Here is a 15,180-nt window from a genome sequence, read left to right on the forward strand (position 1 = left end):
AGCAGGTTCCTGAGTTTCTAGGAGTGGTTGCCAGGGCCCAGCTAAGTGTGCGGCTCATGGTACCAAAGGTGATGGGCATCGTGGGTTACACCCGTTTGCAACCACACAGCGGCCCTGGCCCGAATAAAAGGGCTGTTTCGGTCTCAAGGCCTCCCCTGCTGGAAGGCTGGTGCTTTTTTCTCTGGGTTCCCACCAGCCCTCACGCCTCTGATGCTTCTTCCCTATGCAGTGGTATTTACTGAGCACCTACTACGTACTGGGCTGGGCTGCGCCAGGTGCTGGGCCAACAGCAGCGGGGGCAGGACAGACAGAGCCCTGCCCTGGTGGGGGTTATGTTTGGTGGGGGAGACCAGCAAAAGAAGAAGCGTAGGAATTTACCTAGTAAACTAGATGGAGAAAAGTGCTATGGAGATGGAAGGGGGTCAGGCGAAGGGACGGGGGAGCTGCACCTAACTGGGGTGCTTGGGGAGCGCCCGCATTTGGGTGGAGACTGGAAAAGGAGGAGCCCCACGGGTCCCTGGGGGAAAAGAGGTCCAGAGGGAGGCAACAGGCAGCACAGTAGGTTGATGAGCTCGGGGAGTGTGGAGGGAGGGGGCCAGGGAGGCTCCAGCCTAGACCAGGCGGGGACTCGTGACCCCCGAAGCACCCTGGCCTCACTTTGGGAGAGATGGGAGCCACAGCATGATTTGAGCAGCAGAGGGAGGTGGTCTGACTTGTGCTTTGCGGAGTCACGCTGACTGTTCCGCGGGGAGAGGAACAGGCATGGGGAAGCTATGACAAGGACGCAGGCCAGGGCCCTGGAGGACCGATGGGCAATTCCGGAGCCCACAGGAGCCCCTTCGGAGGGAGGAGCACCAAGGAATTGTGGGGGAGAGCCCGGGAGTCCCTCACCCAGGTCCTGAACCCTTTGAGAATCCAGTAACCGTAGACCCTCTCCCAGAAAAACGGGCGTGTGTGAACACACACACATTCCCACAAGCAAGCACACAATCACATCCACGCATGCGTATACTGACACTGATGTTTCTATGTGTGCACGTACACTCCCACGTGCTCACAAACACACACGCCACACGCCTGGGAATTTTCGGAGATTCCTGGCCCCTTGTCTAGTCCATCCCCTCTACTTAACTGAGGCTTGCAGAGAGAAGGAGACTTATCCAAGGTCCCGGAGGCAGAGAGGACTTGACCCGCAGGACCTGGCCCAGACAAGCCTGGAGCATCAGGAGACCCCGGCCTTACAGCCCTCCGTCTCCCGGCACTGAGCTAGGTGCCAGAGCAAACCCCATCTCATCGTTGGGCCAAAAGGGCCAGGCAGGGAGGCTGGGATCCTGAGCACTTCCTGTCTGGTATCCTGGCCTCCCTGCAGGGCTTTCCGTAAGCACTTTGGCAAGGGAGGAGAGGAGGTTAGCCCTGGAGTCTGAGATGGGTGGAATGTATACTTAGAGATGGGCTGGGAAGGTCCCTGCGGGCAAAGTCCGGGAGCAGCAAAGACCTTGAGGTGGGAACTCTCCAAATGGAGCTTGAGCGAGCCCTGTGGGAACCAGAAGTCGGAGTGGCCTCTGAGGGGAGGACACGCCTGGGTGGGGTCCTGAAGGATGAGTAGATTTGCCAGAAAGGTTTCCTAGGCAGGAAGACTGATACACGCTAAGGTGCAGGGCTGAGAAAGGTCAGAGAAACTTACAAGCATTTGGGAGAGCTGCCTGAGGGTGCTTTTGGGAAGGGCTCATTTATGGGGGGCGGGGGATGGAGTGCGGGTAGGTGAGGGGTAGGTGAGGGCGGGACAGGAGGGCTCTGCACTTTGGACAGCAGGTGATAGAGAGGGGAGGGAACCGAGCCTGCATTGAATACCTCTGCTGATGACCCGCATGTAATCGGGCGGCCACCCTCCAGCCCATTCTGCAGATGAAGAAGCCAAAGGCTTTGAGCCAGCTCACTCTGCCAGCCAGGAACCTTGGCGAGGGCCGGTGCTTGGCCCTCGGCAGGGGTCAGGGACTCCTCACCTCGGGCACCCAGGGCCAGGAGTGAGATGACCCGGGGAGGGAAGAATGTGGCTCCCGTGGGCCAGGCAGCAGCTGCCGAGAGGGATAACAGACCTAGCGATTGTTCACAGAGCCAAATCGGCCCCAGGTGAAGGGACTGCGGAGCTGTAAGGTGACACCGCCTCGGACTGGCTAATCTTGTATCTGAGCTTCTTTAGCTCCAGGGGCCCACAGCTTCCCTGTCTACTCTGGGGGAGGGGGTGGGGAAGGAGGACCACCTAGCAAGCCCCCCCACCCCTCCAGGGCCCTTTCTGTGGCTTTACGGATAGACCAGAAGTGAGCGAGGAGGGAGAGGAGGGTGGGGTCCAGATTCCACTGATATCAGTGTGATGGTGGGTGGTGATTATTCCCATTTTACAGATAAGGAAAGTGAGGTTTAGGGCATTGAAATGACTGGGACACACAGCAGAGCTGGATTAATCACGCCAGTATCCTGCCTCTCCACTTGCTAAGCACCTCCTGTGTGCCAGTTCTCTCTCAATGCTGAAGAAACAGAGGGGTGTCTCCCCTCCTAGCCAGCCAGCTCTCTCAGCGATGGGCTCCTGGTACAGGGAGGGTGAAGAGGTGGGGCCTGGTTGGCGGGCCTTGCCTTTTGGCCAGTTGTGTGTGGCTGAGCCGGTCAGTTGTCATTTCTGTTGGGCTGGGAGGGCAGGTTGGCCACCCACAATCCCCAACACGGTGAGACTGCCAGAGTGCGTTGGGCAGACGGGGGCTGACTTTGGTATGGCCCCGCCAAGGCCGACTCCCTTGCGGCCTCACCAGAAGCTTGGAATCTAGAAAGGTCAGGAGAACAAAGACGGAGCTGGGGGGAGGATGGGACCCAGGGAGCGGGCCCCCAGAGTTGACCTGGCCAGCTCCAGGCCGCGCAGGGCAATCCCACACTGGTTCTACAGAAGTGTTCTGGGGGGGGGGGGGTCACCTACCCCTGCACAGGCTTGAGAGCACCCACGTGTGGATGGGGGTGCCCTCGTGAAGGATACAGGGTATAGCCCACTGAAGCAGGGCCTGGGGGACATAGCTTTCCTAAAGTAGCCATTTCAGACAGGTCCAAATGAACAGCGACTGTTTTTTTTTAAGCACAGCTGATATGCACACAGATGGCATTCATTCATTCATTTTTTTTTTTTTTTTCTGGCAAATGTTTATTGAGTGCCTCCCGTGGACCCAGCCTGACACTGGGTGCTCTGGAGACAGTGGCCCGGCGGTCACGGTGCCAGCGAAGACAGTCTGGCTGGCGGACCCTGAGGAGGGCACCTTGCGTACAGAGACCCATCTCACCCTCTAAGCAGCTTTAGAAGGGAGGCTTCCTTATCCCCATTTCACAGATGAGGAAACTGAGAGCTAAACCGCTTGCACAAGAAGACCCAGACCCAAGCCAGACCTCTCTGGTTCCTGAACCCGGTTACACCGGAGCCGTGGGACCCTCCCCACGGATTTACTTCTCACGCCATACCACGGGCAGGGCATGGAGGTTCAAGGACAGGAGGAAACATCTGGTTCACACCTTATTTTAAAAAAACAAAAGGGAGGGGCGCCTGGGTGGCTCAGTCGGTTAAGCGTCCGACTTCAGCTCAGGTCACGATCTCGCGGTCCGTGAGTTCGAGCCCCGCGTCGGGCTCTGGGCTGACGGCTCAGAGCCTGGAGCCTGTTTCCGATTCTGTGTCTCCCTCTCTCTCTGCCCCTCCCCCGTTCATGCTCTGTCTCTCTCTGTCTCAAAAATAAATAAACGTTAAAAAAAAAATTAAAAAAAAAATAAAAAAACAAAAGGGAGACAAGCTATATATGTAATGGATTCGTTTTTAGGTCACAAATGGCTTCACATCAAACGAACTGCATCAAAAAAAAAAAAAAAAAAGTCATGAGGGAAAATGAGAGGCCGGGGCCGAGGCTGGAATCTTACTTTCCACTGGACATCTTTCAATAATTTTCAAATTTGCACTGTGTACAGCTATTACCTATTCACCCAAATCAATGACAAAATGTCAAGGGACAAAAAGGCATATTTGTGGCTCAGGCCTTGATCAGGATCTTTCCTGCTCATAGGGCTGGGGGGAGCCCCTGCTCATCACGGGGAGAAAGAACACATACTAGGCGACAAATGAATGCTACCGACTGCTCGCTGTGCGTACCCTGGCCAACCTGGGTGTGATTCCAGGCTCCAGGGCCTCCCAGTCTCATTACCCTGGGCGTCCTTGGATGGCAGCTGTGAAAATTGAGGGCTACGGTGTTTTTTTTTTTCCCAGCTTGGTGCTCATGGGCCAGCGTCGAGGTTTCTGAGACGCCCAGAGCAAGCCAGACCTGAAACTGTGCTTCTCTCGTGGGCCAGGAGGGATGCCCAAGTTGCTGCAGGAGGAAGAGCAGATCCTCCCGGGAAGTCAAGGGCAAGGAAAGCATCTTTGAGATGGTCCTTTCCAGATGACAAGATTCCCCAGGCAGAGGCACGGGGAGAGGCATGGAGAGGTGGAGGTAAGCCTGTGTGAGCGGTAGTGAGGGCTCCGTTGGAGATGGAAAGAAAAGGGCAGAGAGCTGGCTGGAGGAGCAGGTAGGGAAGAAGATGCTGACATTTGGGGGCAGAATAGATGGCATTTGCAGGCAGTGACACAACACCTGAAACAAGTGAGTCATACGGATGGTACAAAGGGTAAGGGATGTACTTAGAGCGGTGCCAGCTAGGAGTGATTTTTACATTTTCAAATGATTAGGGGGGGGGAACAAAAGAAGAATAATTCAGAACACAGGGAAATTACATGAAATTCACATTTTAGTGTCGTTAAAATAAAGTTTTATTGGGACACCACCATGCTCATTCTTTCAGCTACGGTCTATGGTTGATTTTCTATTACAGTGGCTGAGTTGAGTAGTTGAGACAGAAACTCTGCCGGCAGAAAAGCCTAAAATATTGACTAGCTGGTCCTTACAGAAAATAGTTTGCCTACTCTTGGTTTAGAGGGAATCTCCAGGGAGAGGAGGGGTGGGGATGAGGCTGGCGAAGGGACAGAACCAGGTCACCAGGGCCTCCTTCTGCCCTGCCCAGGCACTGAGCTTAAGCTGAGGGCACGTGGGAACCATTGAGGGGTCGGGGGGAATGCGACCTGCTCAGATGAACGCTGGAGAGGAGTCATACCGACTGCTTGCCAAGGATAGATGGTGGGCAGGGGGCTCGCGGGGCAGGAAGCCCAGCCAGAGGCAGCTCCAAAGGCCTAGCAAAGACCAGTGGGACCACCCTTGAGGACATTTGCCGGGACCTAGCTTTGAGGCGTCTCCCTGCCTTCCCCATGCACCTTCGCCTACGGTTCAGAGGCCTGTTCGCTGTATACCCAGGGTACCCCGCACGGGGGCCGGAAGTGACTGCTTCAGGCCGGAGTCCCTGGGCGGAAGGAACTTCCAGAAGGGCGGGAAGCGCGTGGAGGCCGCCTGGGAGCCCGGAGCAAGATCAGGAGGAGCCAGAGTGCGAAGTGGTGGGCGCTTGGAGAACCAATGGTGTTCAGATGGCAGGAGAGGAGACCCAAGAGGTGGGCAGGCGACGGACCATGGGACTTTTAGTGCCCGCTGAGGGGAGCGAGGGAGGGGGAGGTTTACTCCCTGGAGTTCCAGGGCGAGGAGTCACGGGGCCACGATGACTCTGGGCATATACAGCGATGGAGGGAGTCGGAAGGATACGGGCGGACAAAGCCCGTGGACGCCCGGCGGTATACTCTGGCCACCTGCACTGACACAGACCTGTGTGGACTCGGGAAAAGGCCTAGCGCCGTGCACGCACCACAACAGAAGACCAGGCCTCTGCACACGACCATAGATGGGTGTACACATAAGCACAGCTGCCCAGAGCCACACACGCACACAGGCCCCAGAGGCCTCTCCACGCGGTCACGGATGTGTGCACACAATCACGGCTCAGGTACACGCAGGAAGGGCCGCCGGATCCGGGCACACACCATAACACAGATGTACACGCCCATGCACTCCCGGGAGCTGTAGGTCACACAGTCCCATGCACACAGCAGAACACGGGCGCACACATCCACGCACACACCAGAACCGGACACGCGGACCCTTGCGCACGCCAGACACACACACACACACACACACACACACACACACACACACACACTCTGACCCGCCCCGCCCCCCATCGCACACACAGCCGCCCAGGACGCACCGGGCCGTGGGCCGGCGCACGCACGGTCACAGGCAGGGGCGCGCGCACACACACACACACACACACACACACACACACACAGTCGATCGCACACGCGGGAGGCGCGGAGCGGCGGCGGCGGCGGCCGGAGACTGCGGCCCGAGGCGCCCCCCGGCCCAGCGCGGCGCGGCGAGCGGAGGGGAGGGGGCTCCGGTGGGGGTGGGGCGGGGGCCGGAGCCGCCGAGCCCGGCGGGAGCGGGCACCTCTGCGCGCCGCGCTCGGGCCTCGCCTCCGCACCCCTCCCCCCCCCCCACGCGCGCCTCCCGGGGGGGCCCCTCCCCCGCGCCCGTCCGCTCGCCGGCCCCCCGCCGCGGCCCCGGGGTGCAGCCAGGCGGCCGCGCCTGGCCCGCGGGACGGGGTGGAGGTGGGGGCGGGGGGCGGGGATCGGGGCCGGGCCGGGGCCGCGCCGCCCGCGATGCCGGGCGCCCGCCGCAGCCGCCGCCGGAGCCCGGGATGGGGCGAGAGGCTGCGGCGGACGCCAGCATCTCCCCGCCGGGGGCCCCGGGGGCCGCGGAGCCGCCGCCGCCGCTGCTGCCGCCGCTGCTGAGACCCGGCGGGCGATGGGTGAGTTGACCCTGGCGTCCCGGGGGGCCCGCGCCGCAGCCCCTCCATCCCCGCACTCCGGGCCCTCCGCCTCCATCTCCGCGCCGCCTCCTCCGCGCTCGCGGCGCCCCCCACCCCGTCACGGCTCCCACAGCCCCCTCCCTCCCTGAGCGTGACCCTAGGGGCGGGGGCGGGAGCGCCGGGCCCGGGGGTTGGGGGCGTCGAGACGGGGTGGGGAGGGGGGCGGGATGCCGGGGAGGCTACTCGGCCCCGACGCCCCCTCCCCCAACCCGGCTGCTCCGCGGAGCTTTCCCCGGCCCCGGAGGGCAAAGCCTCATCCCTTCGATCCCCTCCCTCGGCCTGGGCGGGGGGCGTCCCCGAGGCGCGGGGCTCGAGCGGCGCTTTGTGCGCTGTGCCCCCACCCCCCCCCCAAGCCTCCGGCGCGGCGCGGGGCTGGGGGTGGGAGGCCTCAGCGCCCGCCTTCCCCCCCCCCCCCACCCCGACCCCGGGCTGCGGCGGCGGAGGCCCAGGCGCGGTCCCGGAGCAGGGCGGGTGCGGAGGCTGGGACTGTGGCTGCTTGTGGGGACCAGGCGGAGGGGCGTGGGGAGAGCACCCCTAGTCCTTTCGGCGGGGTTGGGGCGGGGGGGGGGTGGCGAGGCTCCCGCTCTTTTCACTGCACTGCCCGGGGCGGGGGAGGGAACCTGGCTGGGGGAGGGCGCTATAAATATCTGCAAATAGTGAGTTCTGGAAGCGGGGGTGGGGAGGGGAGCTTGGGCGTAAGTGGGAACGGTGGAGCCTGAGCTGGGGTGCCACGAGAAGCAGAGGTGGGTCTCAGCCAGCCCTGGTAGCGGGAGGTCAGGTGACTCTCCTGGCTCTGGACTCCCGAGAAGGCGAGAAGGCTTGTGGGCGGGAATACTACCCCAGAGAGACCCCTCCATGGCCCCCCAGCATTGGCCCTGCCCCCATCCCCCTAACACTCCTTGCCACTCCTGGGACACCAGTCCAGACCTGCCTTGATGGGGAGCTGTGGATACCGGCGGGTCAGCTCCCCGGGGAAGGTCCTGAAGATCCAGGCCTCCGGGTGCTGAGGAGTTAGGCACAGGGTCTTTGGAAAGTTTGGAAGAGGTTCTGCCAGCCCAGGGAGGAGAGAGAACTTGCTGGAACAGTTCGCTTGCTCAGTACTGAAGGGAAGGGCACTCTAGGTAGAGGGAATGGCGCGAGCAGAGGCTCTGAGGTGTGAGCGCCTGGTGGGGGTGGAGAGTTGTGGAAGTGGAGGCTGGTCAGGCACGGGAGTGACCCACGTGAACGAAGCGAAGGAGGACCAGGTGGAGGTGAAGTGTCGGGTCATCCCAGGGAGCTGGCACAAGCGAGCTCCCGAGGACAGCGAGGAGCTGATGGGGCCGGGAGTGCTGCCATCTGGCTCAGCAGCCCCTCCGGAGTCTGCCCAGGGCCTCTGCTGTGGTCAGGGCTGCCTGGCCCACATCTGCTGGTGGCTGGACCGCCCCAAGCCAAGTCCGCTTTCCGAGTCTCAGTGTTCGCATCTGTCAAATGGGGAGACTCCTCCACAGGGTTGTGGGGAGGTCTGCGTGAGGTGATGAGCGCAGGGAGCCCAGCACCTGAGAAGGCCTCGGGAGATCCTTGGCCGCTGCCAGTATGTTTACCTGGAAAACGGGGGGGGGGTGTTGATGTCAGCTGGTGGGCCAGGCTCACTTTACCCGGTGGCGATGAGGATCCTGTGAGGGCTGGATGTGACCCGGGGAAGCCAGGGGCTGGGGGAACTGCAAGTCCGTGTGCTTACGCTATTCTGGAAGAAGAGAGAAGCAGTGGGCAGTGGCTGGGGCGGGGTGGTCCTCCTTGTGCCCCTACGGACACCTTAGCCATGGCATTCAACGGACCCTGCTGTGTTCCCCAAGGCCAAAGCCTCTTTGTTCTCCATGCTGCACGATGCACCCCTTCCTCCTAGTCAGCTCTAGCCCAGCACATGGGGGACCAGGGCTCCCTTCTAGAAGGTTCTTCAGACACTGAGACCAACAAACACAATATTCTCCTGTAAGGGGCACTGTCATGGGCAGCCGGGTGGAGAGGACACAGACCTTACCCCCAGGAGAATGGAATCTAGTTGGGCAGCAAAACCAGTCGGGCACCCATGGTCTTGCTTAACCCTGTGCTGGCTGCTTAGGGGTGGGGGAGGGGAGGGGAGGAGAGTTGCAATAATTGCAGCATGGGACAGTCAAGGGCAGAAGTTAAAAGCAAAGATTCCAGATCCAGTGTCCCACGTTCAAATCTCAACTCTGCCACTTCTTACCGTGTGACTGTGGACTGGTGACTCTGCCTCTCTGTGCCTCTGTTTCCTTGCCTCTAAAATGGGAACGAGGCACACTAGTGCTATTTGAACAGCTTGGTTCAGTTTCTAGTGGGCATTTACGCCCCCTTTTCCAGAATGGGTCTCCCAGGTCACCCCTGCCTCCTAGAAGACTACACAGCCTGCTCCAGTAGGCTATCGTCTTCCTTTTGTCTGTGAGTCCCTATAGGCGGGGGCTTGCCTTTCTGTGTCCATTGCTCGGGCAGGGGGCAATGGTGTGCTGGCAACAGGCCCCCTGGGAGAAAAAGGTACTTGATAAACAGCGTTGGCAGGTTTCCGTGGTGTAAATCTTCCAGCAAGGCCCATTTGAGGCTACCAACAGCGTCACCATCTCGCAGTGGGAGCTGGACCATGCCAGCTTCAGCACCCAGGCATTCAGTAGGTGCTTAATAAATGATGGGTGAATAAGGAGAGAAGGCTCCGGAGACTTGGGGAGCTGCCAGGCCATACTGTAGCTGAGAGAGGGAGGCATCAGACAGGCTGAGGCCAGGACAAGAGACCACTCTGAATAAGTAACCCGTGGTGAGATGGCGGGCAGAGGGGAAGGAGGACTGGTGTCCTCCCTTCCTGGGAACCTCTGCACCTCTGACCCTGCGTCACTTCTGCTCTGGATCCTCTTGACCTTGGCCTGGTTTGGGCTGTCTGCACAGAATGACCTAGCTGGATCCCAAGCATTAACCTGACAGAGCTCTGAGAAATGGTCCAGACGGGTCTCAAACGTCAGATTCTATTCCCTTGCTTGTGCTGTTCCCTCTGCCTGAATGTCTGTTCCACCCACCTCTTCCTATGTCCCCTGAAACTCTGTCATCCTTCAAAAGCCTCCTCCACCCCAAATCCCACAGACCCTTCTCCCCTTCTGCTCTTCCTCTGGCCTCACAGCCCCTCTCGTGTGCACCCTGCCTGCCCATAAAAATATTAGTAGCTAACATTGCATCTGTACAGCAACCCGTGATAGAGGTACCGTGATAATCCCTTTCGCAGACGGGGAAATGGAGGCTCTGTCTTGTTAACGACAACCCCTCCTTGGCCTCTCGGCTTGAGCATCCGTTCGATGTGCAGGGAGGCTCCTTGCTGTGGGCTGGGCAGAGAACCACTTCTCTTTCTTGAACGTGTATGCTGTGGCGTGTTCCGCTAGGCCGTGAGTTCCCTATGCTATAGGAGCTCGAATGAATGAATGAATGAATGAATGAATGAGTGAATGACTTTCAGCCCCAGGGAGCATCCCTGTTCTTTTACCCATTCCTCCTCCCTTTCCATCCCTGTGGGAGGAGACTGACCCTCCAGAGGGCAGCCTCACACCATGGAGGGATGGTCACAGGGACCCTGCTTAGCCACACCTGCCCGAAGGGGAAGTGAGGCTGTGGGCGGGGCCGAAAGCAGGCTTGGTAGAAGGGTACTGGACCAGCCTCCTGTGGTCTAGAGCGGGGCTGACATGGGCCCACAGCCCTGCCTGTAACCCAGGAAGTTAACGGGGTCCCAAAATACGTTTTCTCGCACCGCCCCAAGTGGAAATTCCCCTGTTGGCCCACTTATTTTCGTTTTATCTAGAAAAATAAAGTTGGAAATAAGAATCATTCACACACCTAATTACTCCGTGGCTTTATGAATTTAGAGCCTGTTTGGCTCTAGACTTTGGTTCCCACTGAAGTAGGAATCCCCTGGGAGGGGCAGGGTGAGGGTCAAGGCAGGAGGCCAGAGTCTGCGCTGACACTGGGGCCTCCTCCGGGTCTGCCCTCCCGTTGCCCTCTCCTGGCCGTCTGAGAACTTCCCAGAAGCAGCAGCCCAGATGGGGGTCTGAGCGAGGGAGGGTGGCCAGAGGCAGTCTCCAGGATTCCGGTTGACAGAGACCCATAATGGATGACTTCCCAGGCTGTTCTACCCCACCTCGACCTCTGAGTCATAATAATTTGCTGCTATTTATCGAGCACTTACTATGTGCCGGGCGCTGGGCCAAGCACTTTGTCTGCATTATCCCAGCGACGCCTGCTAACTTCCCTCGAAGTAGGTACTATTATTATCCCCATTTGGCAGTTTGAGGGTGCCTGGGGCTCAGGGCCAGGAAGTGGCAGGGCTGGGATTGTATCCAGCCCGTAGGACCCCCAGAGCCCGATGGGGCCCCTCGGATAGGCCCCTCAGTCACTCAGAAGGGAACGGTCTCTGAAGCCTGGACGCCCGAGACAGCCACGTCACTGGTGTCCTGGCCTCCAGGCCACCCTCCTTGTGGCCCTGATTGCCACTTCCTTCTTTCCCGTAGTCCTGGGGCACTGTCTCTGGAAGGCCCCGTGTAGCCTCACCTGGGCGGCTTGGGGAAAATCCAGATTTCCCAGGCCCCACCACACCCCGCTGAGTCAGAATCCCACTGCGGGAGAGGGGGCTGGAAACCCAATTTTTAAAATGTTGTCCTGGGGATAGAGAGGCCTGCGGACTCCCAGAACCACTGCCCGGCCCAGTGGAGTCCAGGCTGCTTTAAGAGACTCCCTTGCCCTTAACCCAGATCCCTGTGACCCTGCCCCCGCTTGTGTTCCCAGCCTCTGCCCCCTGCTACCCTAACCCAGCTCTGCACACACACCACACTGACCCCCCACGCCCCATTTTGCCTTTATCCAGGCACCTGCTGCTGCTGTTTCCTTCTGGAAACAGGTCCCAGCTGGCCACAGACCCCACAGAGCTTGTGTAATACTCTGGACCAGTCGTTCGTGGCCTCACTCTTGCTAGCCCGGGCCTGGCACACAGCCTGGGCGAATCGTGGTGGGTGAGTGATGGTGGCCGGGGAAGGGGGAACAAGGGAGGGCTGCCGATGACAGGTGAGGCTTCTAGCCTGGGTGCACAGGCACTCTCTGGGGCTGGCACCTTGCCTAACATGGAAAAGGCATTTGATGACTGTTTCTTAACTGCTTGTTGAATGGTGATCTGTCGTGTGACGGGGTGAGGGCCACTTCCGGAAGCAGTGCAGATTGGCGGGTTTAGGTGAAAGATTGAGAAGTCGCCTTCCCGGCCATCTCTGAGGACCGTGACTATTAATGGTCCGAACTCATTTATGGCTCGGATGGGAGTGAGGGGCTGGTGCTTTCTTGCTCGATTTCATTTCAGTATCTCAGGAGCCCTGGGAAGGGGGTGCTGATGTAATCCTTATTTCGTTCAATGGAAACTGAGCCCTAGACAGGTGACTTGGTGGGGTCACACAGCTGGGAGGGGGTCCTGCAGGACGGAGCCTTGCCCATTGTGCGAAAAAAAATAAATGAGTCTGCACTCTACAGTTTATGAAGCGGTAACACATCATCTGAGTTGGTTCTAGCTGTGGCTTGGAGGTTTGGCTCTACGTTTTCACCTATGCCCACATCCCGGGGTCAGAAAACCTGCCTCCAGGGGCCTTCTGTGTCTGTGAGGGGCAGTGGTGGGAAGAGATCCCGCCTCCGGGCTGGCGGGAGAGAGAAACAAAGAGGCAGTGTTGGGGGCTCTGGCACATAGTAGGTGTTTGGGAACCCCTGTGGTCAGTTCAGGCAGAGCCAGCTCTGGTCCCACCTGGACCTTGGAACAGCCCAGATCAGTCTTCAGTCTTTGAGCCAAGGCCCACAGGGTGTGGGTGACGGGTCCAAGGTCATACCTGCCATAAGGACTAGAGCAGAGGGTGTGAGGCTCCACCACGGCCGAGAGGTCCAGGGAATGGGGCAGGGGGATTCTGTCTGTGCGGGATGACCTCTGTCACAGCCATGAAACCACAGAGCCTGGCCCCAAAGGGCCCCCAGGCAAACCGCCTCTCAGCGGTGTCCAGGACTGCTGCGAGGCCTGGCGTGTTACTGCTGTCACAGATGTTCGGGGCCATACCTGAGTACGGGCAGTGGTCCTGCAGCCACCAGGGGGGGATGTAACAGACTCTGTGGTCTGCCTCCAGGTACTGGCATGTGGGGAGGGCGAAATGCACCAGCACCCCACCCAGACTAGACATCCAGATGCTGGCTTCCCCCCTACACCCCCAGGGCCTTTGCAGATGCTATCCCTCTGTCTGCAGTGGCCTCCCCTCCTCTCCTGGCAGGTGCTGGCTCATCCTTTAAGACCCCTCCAGGAAGCCCTGCCTGACTCCCAGCCCAAGGGCCCGGCTGATCCGCCCTGCCAGGATTTCCATCTGGCTGCTCCACAGGATGCTGAGAACCTTGAGGACCTGGTTATAATCCAGGGCCTGGTCAGAGATGCCAGTGGAGTGGACAGGGAAAGCAGCTGTAAGGTGCAGCCCAGTTCAGGTGACTGTCCCCGCAGCCCAGAGAGGAGACCAGGCTGGGGAGCCTTGAGGCCAGATAGCTAGCCACACATGCCCATTTCACAGAGGGAACGTTGAGGCCCGAGGTGCTCGGGACTGACCTAGAGCACCCTGGAGAGGGGTTGGTAGTCCCTTTGTGGCTTGTAGGAGGAGAGCCCAGGGCTATGTGGCCGTACCCCTCCCCCACTCCGGTCCCCAGCTGGAGCATTTCTCTGCAGGATCCAGGTCAGGTCTGGGGGGGATGGGAAGAAGCCCAGGAGAGCAAAGTCCCCAGGGCTCAGGTCTGCACTCGGTCTTCCCATGTGGAGGACAAAGCTCCTTAGAGAAAATGCTTGCTGTCCAAAAGCTGGCAGGAAGTCCACATCGATAGCTCATTCCTGCAAAAAGGTGCGCAGGAAAAAAAGCCTGTGAGAACTTAGGCCAAAATGTTAGCCCCAGGGATGGTGGGCGATATTACCCTTCTTTCGCTGGGATTTTCACATTTCCTAGGTTGTAGGTGAAACCTTTATAACCAGAAAAATGAAGTTACCATGGAAAGGAGAGAAGTCCAAGAAAAGGTGCCCTGAGAACAGCCAGCTCCCCATTCATGAGACTCTGGGGTCACCATGTGTGAGTGAGTGGCTTCCAGAGGGACCCTGGCCCCAGGCACATCCTCCAAAACAGGTGCGCCTGTAGCAGACAGCTCAGCCTGTGTGTCTCTCTTGGAAATTGGGTCAGCGAAGAGTCCAGACCTGGGGCCTACTGGGACGCAGCACACCCAGAATTCTGTTCAAGCCTCTGATGTCCTTCCTGTCGTGTGGGTTAGGCCTCAGGGCCCTCGCCTTCCCACCTCCACCTGGAAAGCCACCCCACCCCACCCCAGGCTGCCCTCTGCCCCTCCCAGCCAGAGGTGGCCCTAGGGCTATTTGCTTCACCTCCATCCGGGTACCCAGGTGGGTGCGTAGCACTATTGACTGCCTTCCTTACCGACTCCGGCCCCGAAGCGCCTTTCCAGGGGGTCCTCCTACGATGTAGTCAAGTTCGACCTCGTGGAAATGGTCTTTGGAATCACAGCTGAGCCTTGATCCTGGGTGAGGATGCGATCTCCGTCTCCCCCATGTACCTAGTACAGAGCACCCATTCATTCGGTCAGCTGTTGTTCAGCAAGTGCCAGGGCCCAGGCTAGGTGCCAGGGGCACAGATCTGCTGATTTTAGGGTGTGACGTGTCTGTGTGTTTGAGCACATGTTTTGTGCACATCACCTGCACGCACACACAGCGTGAGCGTCTCCGTCATATGTGAACTCTGGTCTTTGAGGCTGTGACAATGTGTAATCCTGCCGGGACCCCGGGCACACCTGGTTAATTCATTCTGCAAGTGTTTAACAGACAGCCAGTAAGGAAGTACCAGGCTCTGACCCCAAAGAAAAATGACCCAAGGTCTCTCTCCTCGGGAAGTGCCGTCTCGGGGGCTGTCGCGGTGTGGACTGGTGGGGGCAGAGGCCGGCAGGGCTGGGGGTGGTCAGAAACGTGGTCCTGGAGACACGGGGAAGAGTGGGGAAGGGTGTTCCTGCCCAGCTGTGAGATGATCTCCAGCATCCCCTTCAGCCCAGCGACCCAGGGCCTGGGACTGCCCTCCCTGCCCATTTTAATGCCCTAAAGCAGCCCCAAGGGCCGACGGAACTGGAGCTCTGGGTGGTGACCTGTGGGCCCCGACTGCTGGGGGCTGGGAGAGAATACAGGGAATGAAAATGAAGCATGTGGGCTGGAGAACCTGCCTGGGCTGCAGACCTTTCTGAGAG

The 15,180-nt window shown here is 59.4% G+C and overlaps 1 protein-coding gene across 2 annotated transcripts in view; it reads left to right on the plus strand.

The window, feature by feature from the left end:
* MGAT3 (beta-1,4-mannosyl-glycoprotein 4-beta-N-acetylglucosaminyltransferase) overlaps window positions 1-15,180 on the plus strand; it is a 57,666-nt gene that overhangs the window by 17,866 nt on the left and 24,620 nt on the right. The window contains exon 1 of one of the 2 annotated variants that reach the window (XM_045465883.1): window positions 6,612-6,804. The exons of the other annotated variant lie outside the window; for it this stretch is intronic. The gene's annotated coding sequence lies outside the window, so the exon portion shown is untranslated. Of the gene's footprint in view, window positions 1-6,611; window positions 6,805-15,180 lie in introns of those variants that run through there. 2 annotated transcript variants of the gene reach the window in all.

Source organism: Leopardus geoffroyi, chromosome B4, assembly GCF_018350155.1.
Source record: "Leopardus geoffroyi isolate Oge1 chromosome B4, O.geoffroyi_Oge1_pat1.0, whole genome shotgun sequence".
In the NCBI taxonomy this organism is placed as follows: Eukaryota; Metazoa; Chordata; class Mammalia; order Carnivora; family Felidae; genus Leopardus; species Leopardus geoffroyi.